The sequence below is a fragment of the Falco cherrug genome, chromosome 4 (genome assembly GCF_023634085.1).
Source record: "Falco cherrug isolate bFalChe1 chromosome 4, bFalChe1.pri, whole genome shotgun sequence".
In the NCBI taxonomy this organism is placed as follows: Eukaryota; Metazoa; Chordata; class Aves; order Falconiformes; family Falconidae; genus Falco; species Falco cherrug.
Window position 1 is genome coordinate 113,026,856 of NC_073700.1, and position 14,122 is coordinate 113,040,977.

Sequence of the window (14,122 nt, forward strand, 5' to 3'; positions counted from 1 at the left end):
CTATCTGAGCAATGTAAAAACTACCAAGACAACTCCTGTCTGGCACCTTCCCCGGTGGAGTTGTGCATGGGGTCTGTCTTTGGAACATTTTGTCACCAGCCGACTCCAAAATTCAGCGGCTCCCCATCTCAGCCCAGAAAGCAGGTAGAACAACTTTTGTCGTGCCTTTCAGCTGCCTACCTGAGCAATGTAAAAACTACCAAGACAACTCCTGTCTGGCACCTTCCCCGGAGGAGTTGTGCATGGGGTGTGTTTGGAACATTTTGTCACCAGCCCACTCCAAAATTCAACCTTTGCAAATCACATCCCAGAAATCAGGTAGAACAACTTTTATGGTGACTTTCAGGTGCCTACCAAGGTAGTGTAAAAACTACAAAAAGAACTCCATTCTGGCACCTTCTCTAGTGGAGTTGTGCATTAGGGTGTGATTGGAACTTTTTGTCACATGCCGAGTCCAAAAGTCAGCGGTTCTCCATCACAGCCCAGAAAGCAGGTAGAAAAGCCTTTGTGGTGTCTTTCAGCTGCGTACCGGATCAATGTAAAAATTACCAAAAGAACTCCTTTATGGCACCTTCCCCGGTGGAGTTGTGCATGGGGTCTGTCTTTGGAACATTTTTTCTCCAGCCGACTCCAAAATTCAGCGGCTCCCCATCTCAGCCCAGAAAGCAGGTAGAACAACTTTTGTCGTGCCTTTCAGCTGCCTATCTGAGCAATGTAAAAACTACCAAGAGAACTCCTGTCTGGCACCTTCCCCGGTGGAGTTGTGCATGGGCTGTGATTGGAACTTTTTGTCACATGCCGAGTCCAAAAGTCAGCGGTTCTCCATCACAGCCCAGAAAGCAGGTAGAAAAGCCTTTGTGGTGCCTTTCAGCTGCGTACCGGATCAATGTAAAAATTACCAAAAGAACTCGTTTCTGGCACTTTCCCCGGAGGAGTGGTGCATGGGGTGTATTTGGAAATTTTTGTCACATGCCGGGTCCAAAATTCAACAGCTCCCCATGTCTAGCCCAGAAAGCAGGTAGAACAACTTTTATGGTGCCTTTCAGCTGCCTACCAAGGTAGTGTAAAAACTACCAAAAGAACTCCATTCTGGCACCTTCTCTAGTTGAGTTGTGCATTAGGGTGTGTTTGGAACATTTTGTCACCAGCCCACTCCAAAATTCAACCTTTGCAAATCACATCCCAGAAATCAGGTAAAACAACTTTTATGGTGACTTTCAGGTGCCTACCAAGGTAGTGTAAAAACTGCCAAAAGAACTCCATTCTGGCACCTTCTCTAGTTGAGTTGTGCATTAGGGTGTGTTTGGAAGTTTTTGCCACCAGCCCACTCCAAAATTCAACCTTTGCAAATCACATCCCAGAAATCAGGTAGAACAACTTTTATGATGACTTACAGGTGCCTACCAAGGTAGTGTAAAAACTACAAAAAGAACTCCATTCTGGCACCTTCTCTAGTGGAGTTGTGCATTAGGGTGTGTTTGGAACTTTTTGCCACCAGCCGAGGCCAAAGGTCACCCGTTCCCCATCTCAGCCCAGAAAGCAGGTAGAACAGCTTTTGTTGTCCCTTTCAGATGCCTACCAGAGCAATGTAAGAAATACAAAATAATTCCTCTCTGGCACTTTCCCCGGTGGTGTTGTGCATGGGGTGTTTTTGGGAAATTTTGGCACCAGCCGAGTCCGAAAGTCAGCGGTTCCCCATCTCTAGCCCAGAAAGCAGGTAGAAAAACCTTTGTGGTGCCTTTCAGCTGCGTACCGGATCAATGTAAAAATTACCAAAAGAACTCGTTTCTGGCACTTTCCCCGGAGGAGTTGTGCATGGGGTGTATTTGGAACTTTTTGTCACATGCCGGGTCCAAACTTCAGCCGTTCCCCATCTCAGCCCAGAAAGCAGGTAAAACAACTTTTGTGGTGCCTTTCAGCTGCCTATCGGGGTACTGTAAGAACTACCAACCGAACTCCTGTCCGGCACCTTTCCCGTTGGAGTTGTGCATGGGGTGTGTTTGGAACATTTTGTCACGAGCCCACTCCAAAATTCAACCTTTGCAAATCACATCCCAGAAAGCAGGTAGAACAACTTTTGTCGTGCCTTTCAGCTGCCTACCTGAGCAATGTAAAAACTACCAAGACAACTCCTGTCTGGCACCTTCCCCGGAGGAGTTGTGCATGGGGTGTGTTTGGAACATTTTGTCACCAGCCGAGTCCAAAATTCAACAGTTCCCCATGTCTAGCCCAGAAAGCAGATAGAACAACATTTATAGCGCCTTTCAGCTGCCTACCAAGGTAGTGTAAAATCTACCAAAAGAACTCCATTCTGGCACCTTCTCTAGTGGAGTTGTGCATTAGGGTGTGTTTGGAACTCTTTGTCACCAGCCGAGGCCAAAGGTCAGCCGTTCCCCATCTCAGCCCAGAAAGCAGGTAAAACAACTTTTGTGGTGCCTTTCAGCTGCCTACCGGGGTACTGTAAGATCTACCAACAGAACTCCTGTCCGGCACCTTTCCCGTTGGAGTTGTACATGGGGTGTGTTTGGAACATTTTGTCACCAGCCCACTCCAAAATTCAACCTTTGCAAATCACATCCCAGAAATCAGGTAGAACAACTTTTATGGTGACTTACAGGTGCCTACCAAGGTAGTGTAAAAACTACAAAAAGAACTCCATTCTGGCACCTTCTCTAGTGGAGTTGTGCATTAGGGTGTGTTTGGAACTTTTTGCCACCAGCCGAGGCCAAAGGTCACCCGTTCCCCATCTCAGCCCAGAAAGCAGGTAGAACAGCTTTTGTTGTCCCTTTCAGATGCCTGCCAGAGCAATGTAAGAAATACAAAATAATTCCTCTCTGGCACTTTCCCCGGTGGTGTTGTGCATTAGGGTGTGTTTGGAACATTTTGTCACCAGCCCACTCCAAAATTCAACCTTTGCAAATCACATCCCAGAAATCAGGTAGAACAACTTTTATGGTGACTTTAAGGTGCCTACCAAGGTAGTGTAAAAACTACAAAAAAACTCCATTCTGGCACCTTCTCTAGTGGAGTTGTGCATTAGGGAGTGTTTGGAACTTTTTGCCACCAGCCGAGGCCAAAATTCAGCGGTTCCCCATCTCAGCCCAGAAAGCAGGTAGAACAGCTTTTGTTGTCCCTTTCAGATGCCTGCCAGAGCAATGTAAGAAATACAAAATAATTCCTTTCTGGCACCTTCCCCGGTGGAGTTGTGCATGGGGTGTGTTTCGAACTTTTTGTCACCACCCGAGTGCAAAATTCAGCGGTTCCCCATCTCAGCCCAGAAAGCAGGTAGAACAACTTTTGTCGTGCCTTTCAGCTGCCTATCTGAGCAATGTAAAAACTACCAAGACAAGTCCTGTCTGGCACCTTCCCCGGTGGAGTTGTGCATGGGCTGTGATTGGTACTTTTTGTCACATGCCGAGTCCAAAAGTCAGCGGTTCTCCATCACAGCCCAGAAAGCAGGTAGAAAAGCCTTTGTGGTGTCTTTCAGCTGCGTACCGGATCAATGTACAAATTACCAAAAGAACTCCTTTATGGCACCTTCCCCGGTGGAGTTGTGCATGGGGTCTGTCTTTGGAACATTTTGTCACCAGCCGACTCCAAAATTCAGCGGCTCCCCATCTCAGCCCAGAAAGCAGGTAGAACAACTTTTGTCGTGCCTTTCAGCTGCCTACCTGAGCAATGTAAAAACTACCAAGACAACTCCTGTCTGGCACCTTCCCCGGAGGAGTTGTGCATGGGGTGTGTTTGGAACATTTTGTCACCAGCCCACTCCAAAATTCAACCTTTGCAAATCACATCCCAGAAATCAGGTAGAACAACTTTTATGGTGACTTTCAGGTGCCTACCAAGGTAGTGTAAAAACTACAAAAAGAACTCCATTCTGGCACCTTCTCTAGTGGAGTTGTGCATTAGGGTGTGATTGGAACTTTTTGTCACATGCCGAGTCCAAAAGTCAGCGGTTCTCCATCACAGCCCAGAAAGCAGGTAGAAAAGCCTTTGTGGTGTCTTTCAGCTGCGTACCGGATCAATGTAAAAATTACCAAAAGAACTCCTTTATGGCACCTTCCCCGGTGGAGTTGTGCATGGGGTCTGTCTTTGGAACATTTTTTCTCCAGCCGACTCCAAAATTCAGCGGCTCCCCATCTCAGCCCAGAAAGCAGGTAGAACAACTTTTGTCGTGCCTTTCAGCTGCCTATCTGAGCAATGTAAAAACTACCAAGAGAACTCCTGTCTGGCACCTTCCCCGGTGGAGTTGTGCATGGGCTGTGATTGGAACTTTTTGTCACATGCCGAGTCCAAAAGTCAGCGGTTCTCCATCACAGCCCAGAAAGCAGGTAGAAAAGCCTTTGTGGTGCCTTTCAGCTGCGTACCGGATCAATGTAAAAATTACCAAAAGAACTCGTTTCTGGCACTTTCCCCGGAGGAGTGGTGCATGGGGTGTATTTGGAAATTTTTGTCACATGCCGGGTCCAAAATTCAACAGCTCCCCATGTCTAGCCCAGAAAGCAGGTAGAACAACTTTTATGGTGCCTTTCAGCTGCCTACCAAGGTAGTGTAAAAACTACCAAAAGAACTCCATTCTGGCACCTTCTCTAGTTGAGTTGTGCATTAGGGTGTGTTTGGAACATTTTGTCACCAGCCCACTCCAAAATTCAACCTTTGCAAATCACATCCCAGAAATCAGGTAAAACAACTTTTATGGTGACTTTCAGCTGCCTACCAAGGTAGTGTAAAAACTGCCAAAAGAACTCCATTCTGGCACCTTCTCTAGTGGAGTTGTGCATTAGGGTGTGTTTGGAAGTTTTTGCCACCAGCCCACTCCAAAATTCAACCTTTGCAAATCACATCCCAGAAATCAGGTAGAACAACTTTTATGGTGACTTACAGGTGCCTACCAAGGTAGTGTAAAAACTACCAAAAGAACTCCATTCTGGCACCTTCTCTAGTGGAGTTGTGCATTAGGGTGTGTTTGGAACTTTTTGCCACCAGCCGAGGCCAAAGGTCAGCCGTTCCCCATCTCAGCCCAGAAAGCAGGTAGAACAGCTTTTGTTGTCCCTTTCAGATGCCTACCAGAGCAATGTAAGAAATACAAAATAATTCCTCTCTGGCACTTTCCCCGGTGGTGTTGTGCATGGGGTGTTTTTGGAAAATTTTGGCACCAGCCGAGTCCGAAAGTCAGCGGTTCCCCATCTCTAGCCCAGAAAGCAGGTAGAAAAACCTTTGTGGTGCCTTTCAGCTGCGTACCGGATCAATGTAAAAATTACCAAAAGAACTCGTTTCTGGCACTTTCCCCGGAGGAGTTGTGCATGGGGTGTATTTGGAACTTTTTGTCACATGCCGGGTCCAAACTTCAGCCGTTCCCCATCTCAGCCCAGAAAGCAGGTAAAACAACTTTTGTGGTGCCTTTCAGCTGCCTATCGGGGTACTGTAAGAACTACCAACCGAACTCCTGTCCGGCACCTTTCCCGTTGGAGTTGTGCATGGGGTGTGTTTGGAACATTTTGTCACGAGCCCACTCCAAAATTCAACCTTTGCAAATCACATCCCAGAAAGCAGGTAGAACAACTTTTGTCGTGCCTTTCAGCTGCCTACCTGAGCAATGTAAAAACTACCAAGACAACTCCTGTCTGGCACCTTCTCTAGTGGAGTTGTGCATGGGGTGTGTTTGGAACATTTTGTCACCAGCCGAGTCCAAAATTCAACAGTTCCCCATGTCTAGCCCAGAAAGCAGATAGAACAACATTTATAGTGCCTTTCAGCTGCCTACCAAGGTAGTGTAAAATCTACCAAAAGAACTCCATTCTGGCACCTTCTCTAGTGGAGTTGTGCATTAGGGTGTGTTTGGAACTCTTTGTCACCAGCCGAGGCCAAAGGTCAGCCGTTCCCCATCTCAGCCCAGAAAGCAGGTAAAACAACTTTTGTGGTGTCTTTCAGCTGCGTACCGGATCAATGTACAAATTACCAAAAGAACTCCTTTATGGCACCTTCCCCGGTGGAGTTGTGCATGGGGTCTGTCTTTGGAACATTTTGTCACCAGCCGGGTCCAAAATTCAGCGGCTCCCCATCTCAGCCCAGAAAGCAGGTAGAACAACTTTTGTCGTGCCTTTCAGCTGCCTACCTGAGCAATGTAAAAACTACCAAGACAACTCCTGTCTGGCACCTTCCCCGGAGGAGTTGTGCATGGGGTGTGTTTGGAACATTTTGTCACCAGCCCACTCCAAAATTCAACCTTTGCAAATCACATCCCAGAAATCAGGTAGAACAACTTTTATGGTGACTTTCAGGTGCCTACCAAGGTAGTGTAAAAACTACAAAAAGAACTCCATTCTGGCACCTTCTCTAGTGGAGTTGTGCATTAGGGTGTGATTGGAACTTTTTGTCACATGCCGAGTCCAAAAGTCAGCGGTTCTCCATCACAGCCCAGAAAGCAGGTAGAAAAGCCTTTGTGGTGTCTTTCAGCTGCGTACCGGATCAATGTAAAAATTACCAAAAGAACTCCTTTATGGCACCTTCCCCGGTGGAGTTGTGCATGGGGTCTGTCTTTGGAACATTTTTTCTCCAGCCGACTCCAAAATTCAGCGGCTCCCCATCTCAGCCCAGAAAGCAGGTAGAACAACTTTTGTCGTGCCTTTCAGCTGCCTATCTGAGCAATGTAAAAACTACCAAGAGAACTCCTGTCTGGCACCTTCCCCGGTGGAGTTGTGCATGGGCTGTGATTGGAACTTTTTGTCACATGCCGAGTCCAAAAGTCAGCGGTTCTCCATCACAGCCCAGAAAGCAGGTAGAAAAGCCTTTGTGGTGCCTTTCAGCTGCGTACCGGATCAATGTAAAAATTACCAAAAGAACTCGTTTCTGGCACTTTCCCCGGAGGAGTGGTGCATGGGGTGTATTTGGAAATTTTTGTCACATGCCGGGTCCAAAATTCAACAGCTCCCCATGTCTAGCCCAGAAAGCAGGTAGAACAACTTTTATGGTGCCTTTCAGCTGCCTACCAAGGTAGTGTAAAAACTACCAAAAGAACTCCATTCTGGCACCTTCTCTAGTTGAGTTGTGCATTAGGGTGTGTTTGGAACATTTTGTCACCAGCCCACTCCAAAATTCAACCTTTGCAAATCACATCCCAGAAATCAGGTAAAACAACTTTTATGGTGACTTTCAGCTGCCTACCAAGGTAGTGTAAAAACTGCCAAAAGAACTCCATTCTGGCACCTTCTCTAGTGGAGTTGTGCATTAGGGTGTGTTTGGAAGTTTTTGCCACCAGCCCACTCCAAAATTCAACCTTTGCAAATCACATCCCAGAAATCAGGTAGAACAACTTTTATGGTGACTTACAGGTGCCTACCAAGGTAGTGTAAAAACTACCAAAAGAACTCCATTCTGGCACCTTCTCTAGTGGAGTTGTGCATTAGGGTGTGTTTGGAACTTTTTGCCACCAGCCGAGGCCAAAGGTCAGCCGTTCCCCATCTCAGCCCAGAAAGCAGGTAGAACAGCTTTTGTTGTCCCTTTCAGATGCCTACCAGAGCAATGTAAGAAATACAAAATAATTCCTCTCTGGCACTTTCCCCGGTGGTGTTGTGCATGGGGTGTTTTTGGAAAATTTTGGCACCAGCCGAGTCCGAAAGTCAGCGGTTCCCCATCTCTAGCCCAGAAAGCAGGTAGAAAAACCTTTGTGGTGCCTTTCAGCTGCGTACCGGATCAATGTAAAAATTACCAAAAGAACTCGTTTCTGGCACTTTCCCCGGAGGAGTTGTGCATGGGGTGTATTTGGAACTTTTTGTCACATGCCGGGTCCAAACTTCAGCCGTTCCCCATCTCAGCCCAGAAAGCAGGTAAAACAACTTTTGTGGTGCCTTTCAGCTGCCTATCGGGGTACTGTAAGAACTACCAACCGAACTCCTGTCCGGCACCTTTCCCGTTGGAGTTGTGCATGGGGTGTGTTTGGAACATTTTGTCACGAGCCCACTCCAAAATTCAACCTTTGCAAATCACATCCCAGAAAGCAGGTAGAACAACTTTTGTCGTGCCTTTCAGCTGCCTACCTGAGCAATGTAAAAACTACCAAGACAACTCCTGTCTGGCACCTTCTCTAGTGGAGTTGTGCATGGGGTGTGTTTGGAACATTTTGTCACCAGCCGAGTCCAAAATTCAACAGTTCCCCATGTCTAGCCCAGAAAGCAGATAGAACAACATTTATAGTGCCTTTCAGCTGCCTACCAAGGTAGTGTAAAATCTACCAAAAGAACTCCATTCTGGCACCTTCTCTAGTGGAGTTGTGCATTAGGGTGTGTTTGGAACTCTTTGTCACCAGCCGAGGCCAAAGGTCAGCCGTTCCCCATCTCAGCCCAGAAAGCAGGTAAAACAACTTTTGTGGTGTCTTTCAGCTGCGTACCGGATCAATGTACAAATTACCAAAAGAACTCCTTTATGGCACCTTCCCCGGTGGAGTTGTGCATGGGGTCTGTCTTTGGAACATTTTGTCACCAGCCGGGTCCAAAATTCAGCGGCTCCCCATCTCAGCCCAGAAAGCAGGTAGAACAACTTTTGTCGTGCCTTTCAGCTGCCTACCTGAGCAATGTAAAAACTACCAAGACAACTCCTGTCTGGCACCTTCCCCGGAGGAGTTGTGCATGGGGTGTGTTTGGAACATTTTGTCACCAGCCCACTCCAAAATTCAACCTTTGCAAATCACATCCCAGAAATCAGGTAGAACAACTTTTATGGTGACTTTCAGGTGCCTACCAAGGTAGTGTAAAAACTACAAAAAGAACTCCATTCTGGCACCTTCTCTAGTGGAGTTGTGCATTAGGGTGTGATTGGAACTTTTTGTCACATGCCGAGTCCAAAAGTCAGCGGTTCTCCATCACAGCCCAGAAAGCAGGTAGAAAAGCCTTTGTGGTGTCTTTCAGCTGCGTACCGGATCAATGTAAAAATTACCAAAAGAACTCCTTTATGGCACCTTCCCCGGTGGAGTTGTGCATGGGGTCTGTCTTTGGAACATTTTTTCTCCAGCCGACTCCAAAATTCAGCGGCTCCCCATCTCAGCCCAGAAAGCAGGTAGAACAACTTTTGTCGTGCCTTTCAGCTGCCTATCTGAGCAATGTAAAAACTACCAAGAGAACTCCTGTCTGGCACCTTCCCCGGTGGAGTTGTGCATGGGCTGTGATTGGAACTTTTTGTCACATGCCGAGTCCAAAAGTCAGCGGTTCTCCATCACAGCCCAGAAAGCAGGTAGAAAAGCCTTTGTGGTGCCTTTCAGCTGCGTACCGGATCAATGTAAAAATTACCAAAAGAACTCGTTTCTGGCACTTTCCCCGGAGGAGTGGTGCATGGGGTGTATTTGGAAATTTTTGTCACATGCCGGGTCCAAAATTCAACAGCTCCCCATGTCTAGCCCAGAAAGCAGGTAGAACAACTTTTATGGTGCCTTTCAGCTGCCTACCAAGGTAGTGTAAAAACTACCAAAAGAACTCCATTCTGGCACCTTCTCTAGTTGAGTTGTGCATTAGGGTGTGTTTGGAACATTTTGTCACCAGCCCACTCCAAAATTCAACCTTTGCAAATCACATCCCAGAAATCAGGTAAAACAACTTTTATGGTGACTTTCAGGTGCCTACCAAGGTAGTGTAAAAACTGCCAAAAGAACTCCATTCTGGCACCTTCTCTAGTTGAGTTGTGCATTAGGGTGTGTTTGGAAGTTTTTGCCACCAGCCCACTCCAAAATTCAACCTTTGCAAATCACATCCCAGAAATCAGGTAGAACAACTTTTATGGTGACTTACAGGTGCCTACCAAGGTAGTGTAAAATCTACCAAAAGAACTCCATTATGGCACCTTCTCTAGTGGAGTTGTGCATTAGGGTGTGTTTGGAACTTTTTGTCACCAGCCGAGGCCAAAGGTCAGCCGTTCCCCATCTCAGCCCAGAAAGCAGGTAGAACAGCTTTTGTTGTCCCTTTCAGATGCCTACCAGAGCAATGTAAGAAATACAAAATAATTCCTCTCTGGCACTTTCCCCGGTGGTGTTGTGCATGGGGTGTTTTTGGGAAATTTTGGCACCAGCCGAGTCCGAAAGTCAGCGGTTCCCCATCTCTAGCCCAGAAAGCAGGTAGAAAAACCTTTGTGGTGCCTTTCAGCTGCGTACCGGATCAATGTAAAAATTACCAAAAGAACTCGTTTCTGGCACTTTCCCCGGAGGAGTTGTGCATGGGGTGTATTTGGAACTTTTTGTCACATGCCGGGTCCAAACTTCAGCCGTTCCCCATCTCAGCCCAGAAAGCAGGTAAAACAACTTTTGTGGTGCCTTTCAGCTGCCTATCGGGGTACTGTAAGAACTACCAACAGAACTCCTGTCCGGCACCTTTCCCGTTGGAGTTGTGCATGGGGTGTGTTTGGAACATTTTGTCACGAGCCCACTCCAAAATTCAACCTTTGCAAATCACATCCCAGAAAGCAGGTAGAACAACTTTTGTCGTGCCTTTCAGCTGCCTACCTGGGCAATGTAAAAACTACCAAGACAACTCCTGTCTGGCACCTTCCCCGGAGGAGTTGTGCATGGGGTGTGTTTGGAACATTTTGTCACCAGCCGAGTCCAAAATTCAACAGTTCCCCATGTCTAGCCCAGAAAGCAGATAGAACAACATTTATGGTGCCTTTCAGCTGCCTACCAAGGTAGTGTAAAAACTACCAAAAGAACTCCATTCTGGCACCTTCTCTAGTTGAGTTGTGCATTAGGGTGTGTTTGGAACATTTTGTCACCAGCCCACTCCAAAATTCAACCTTTGCAAATCACATCCCAGAAATCAGGTAAAACAACTTTTATGGTGACTTTCAGGTGCCTACCAAGGTAGTGTAAAAACTGCCAAAAGAACTCCATTCTGGCACCTTCTCTAGTTGAGTTGTGCATTAGGGTGTGTTTGGAAGTTTTTGCCACCAGCCCACTCCAAAATTCAACCTTTGCAAATCACATCCCAGAAATCAGGTAGAACAACTTTTATGGTGACTTACAGGTGCCTACCAAGGTAGTGTAAAATCTACCAAAAGAACTCCATTCTGGCACCTTCTCTAGTGGAGTTGTGCATTAGGGTGTGTTTGGAACTTTTTGTCACCAGCCGAGGCCAAAGGTCAGCCGTTCCCCATCTCAGCCCAGAAAGCAGGTAGAACAGCTTTTGTTGTCCCTTTCAGATGCCTGCCAGAGCAATGTAAGAAATACAAAATAATTCCTTTCTGGCACCTTCCCCGGTGGTGTTGTGCATGGGGTGTGTTGGAACTTTTTGTCACATGCCGGGTCCAAAATTCAGCCGTTCCCCACCTCAGCCCAGAAAGCAGGTAGAACAACTTTTGTGGTGCCTTTCAGCTACGTAACGGATCAATGTGAAAATTACCCAAAGAACTCGTTTCTGGCACTTTCCCCGGTGGAGTTGCGCATGGGGTGTGTTTCGAACTTTTTGTCACCACCCGAGTGCAAAATTCAGCGGTTCCCCACCTCAGCCCAGAAAGCAGGTAAAACAACTTTTGTCGTGCCTTTCAGCTGCCTATCTGAGCAATGTAAAAACTACCAAGACAAGTCCTGTCTGGCACCTTCCCCGGTGGAGTTGTGCATGGGCTGTGATTGGTACTTTTTGTCACATGCCGAGTCCAAAAGTCAGCGGTTCTCCATCACAGCCCAGAAAGCAGGTAGAAAAACCTTTGTGGTGCCTTTCAGCTGCGTACCGGATCAATGTACAAATTACCAAAAGAACTCCTTTATGGCACCTTCCCCGGTGGAGTTGTGCATGGGGTCTGTCTTTGGAACATTTTGTCACCAGCCGACTCCAAAATTCAGCGGCTCCCCATCTCAGCCCAGAAAGCAGGTAGAACAACTTTTGTCGTGCCTTTCAGCTGCCTACCTGAGCAATGTAAAAACTACCAAGACAACTCCTGTCTGGCACCTTCCCCGGAGGAGTTGTGCATGGGGTGTGTTTGGAACATTTTGTCACCAGCCCACTCCAAAATTCAACCTTTGCAAATCACATCCCAGAAATCAGGTAGAACAACTTTTATGGTGACTTTCAGGTGCCTACCAAGGTAGTGTAAAAACTACAAAAAGAACTCCATTCTGGCACCTTCTCTAGTGGAGTTGTGCATTAGGGTGTGATTGGAACTTTTTGTCACATGCCGAGTCCAAAAGTCAGCGGTTCTCCATCACAGCCCAGAAAGCAGGTAGAAAAGCCTTTGTGGTGTCTTTCAGCTGCGTACCGGATCAATGTAAAAATTACCAAAAGAACTCCTTTATGGCACCTTCCCCGGTGGAGTTGTGCATGGGGTCTGTCTTTGGAACATTTTTTCTCCAGCCGACTCCAAAATTCAGCGGCTCCCCATCTCAGCCCAGAAAGCAGGTAGAACAACTTTTGTCGTGCCTTTCAGCTGCCTATCTGAGCAATGTAAAAACTACCAAGAGAACTCCTGTCTGGCACCTTCCCCGGTGGAGTTGTGCATGGGCTGTGATTGGAACTTTTTGTCACATGCCGAGTCCAAAAGTCAGCGGTTCTCCATCACAGCCCAGAAAGCAGGTAGAAAAGCCTTTGTGGTGCCTTTCAGCTGCGTACCGGATCAATGTAAAAATTACCAAAAGAACTCGTTTCTGGCACTTTCCCCGGAGGAGTGGTGCATGGGGTGTATTTGGAAATTTTTGTCACATGCCGGGTCCAAAATTCAACAGCTCCCCATGTCTAGCCCAGAAAGCAGGTAGAACAACTTTTATGGTGCCTTTCAGCTGCCTACCAAGGTAGTGTAAAAACTACCAAAAGAACTCCATTCTGGCACCTTCTCTAGTTGAGTTGTGCATTAGGGTGTGTTTGGAACATTTTGTCACCAGCCCACTCCAAAATTCAACCTTTGCAAATCACATCCCAGAAATCAGGTAAAACAACTTTTATGGTGACTTTCAGGTGCCTACCAAGGTAGTGTAAAAACTGCCAAAAGAACTCCATTCTGGCACCTTCTCTAGTGGAGTTGTGCATTAGGGTGTGTTTGGAAGTTTTTGCCACCAGCCCACTCCAAAATTCAACCTTTGCAAATCACATCCCAGAAATCAGGTAGAACAACTCTTATGGTGACTTACAGGTGCCTACCAAGGTAGTGTAAAAACTACCAAAAGAACTCCATTCTGGCACCTTCTCTAGTGGAGTTGTGCATTAGGGTGTGTTTGGAACTTTTTGCCACCAGCCGAGGCCAAAGGTCAGCGGTTCCCCATCTCAGCCCAGAAAGCAGGTAGAACAGCTTTTGTTGTCCCTTTCAGATGCCTACCAGAGCAATGTAAGAAATACAAAATAATTCCTCTCTGGCACTTTCCCCGGTGGTGTTGTGCATGGGGTGTTTTTGGAAAATTTTGGCACCAGCCGAGTCCGAAAGTCAGCGGTTCCCCATCTCTAGCCCAGAAAGCAGGTAGAAAAACCTTTGTGGTGCCTTTCAGCTGCGTACCGGATCAATGTAAAAATTACCAAAAGAACTCGTTTCTGGCACTTTCCCCGGAGGAGTTGTGCATGGGGTGTATTTGGAACTTTTTGTCACATGCCGGGTCCAAACTTCAGCCGTTCCCCATCTCAGCCCAGAAAGCAGGTAAAACAACTTTTGTGGTGCCTTTCAGCTGCCTACCGGGGTACTGTAAGAACTACCAACAGAACTCCTGTCCGGCACCTTTCCCGTTGGAGTTGTGCATGGGGTGTGTTTGGAACATTTTGTCACCAGCCCACTCCAAAATTCAACCTTTGCAAATCACATCCCAGAAAGCAGGTAGAACAACTTTTGTCGTGCCTTTCAGCTGCCTACCTGAGCAATGTAAAAACTACCAAGACAACTCCTGTCTGGCACCTTCCCCGGAGGAGTTGTGCATGGGGTGTGTTTGGAACATTTTGTCACCAGCCGAGTCCAAAATTCAACAGTTCCCCATGTCTAGCCCAGAAAGCAGATAGAACAACATTTATAGTGCCTTTCAGCTGCCTACCAAGGTAGTGTAAAATCTACCAAAAGAACTCCATTCTGGCACCTTCTCTAGTGGAGTTGTGCATTAGGGTGTGTTTGGAACATTTTGCCACCAGCCGAGGCCAAAGGTCAGCGGTTCCCCATCTCAGCCCAGAAAGCAGGTAGA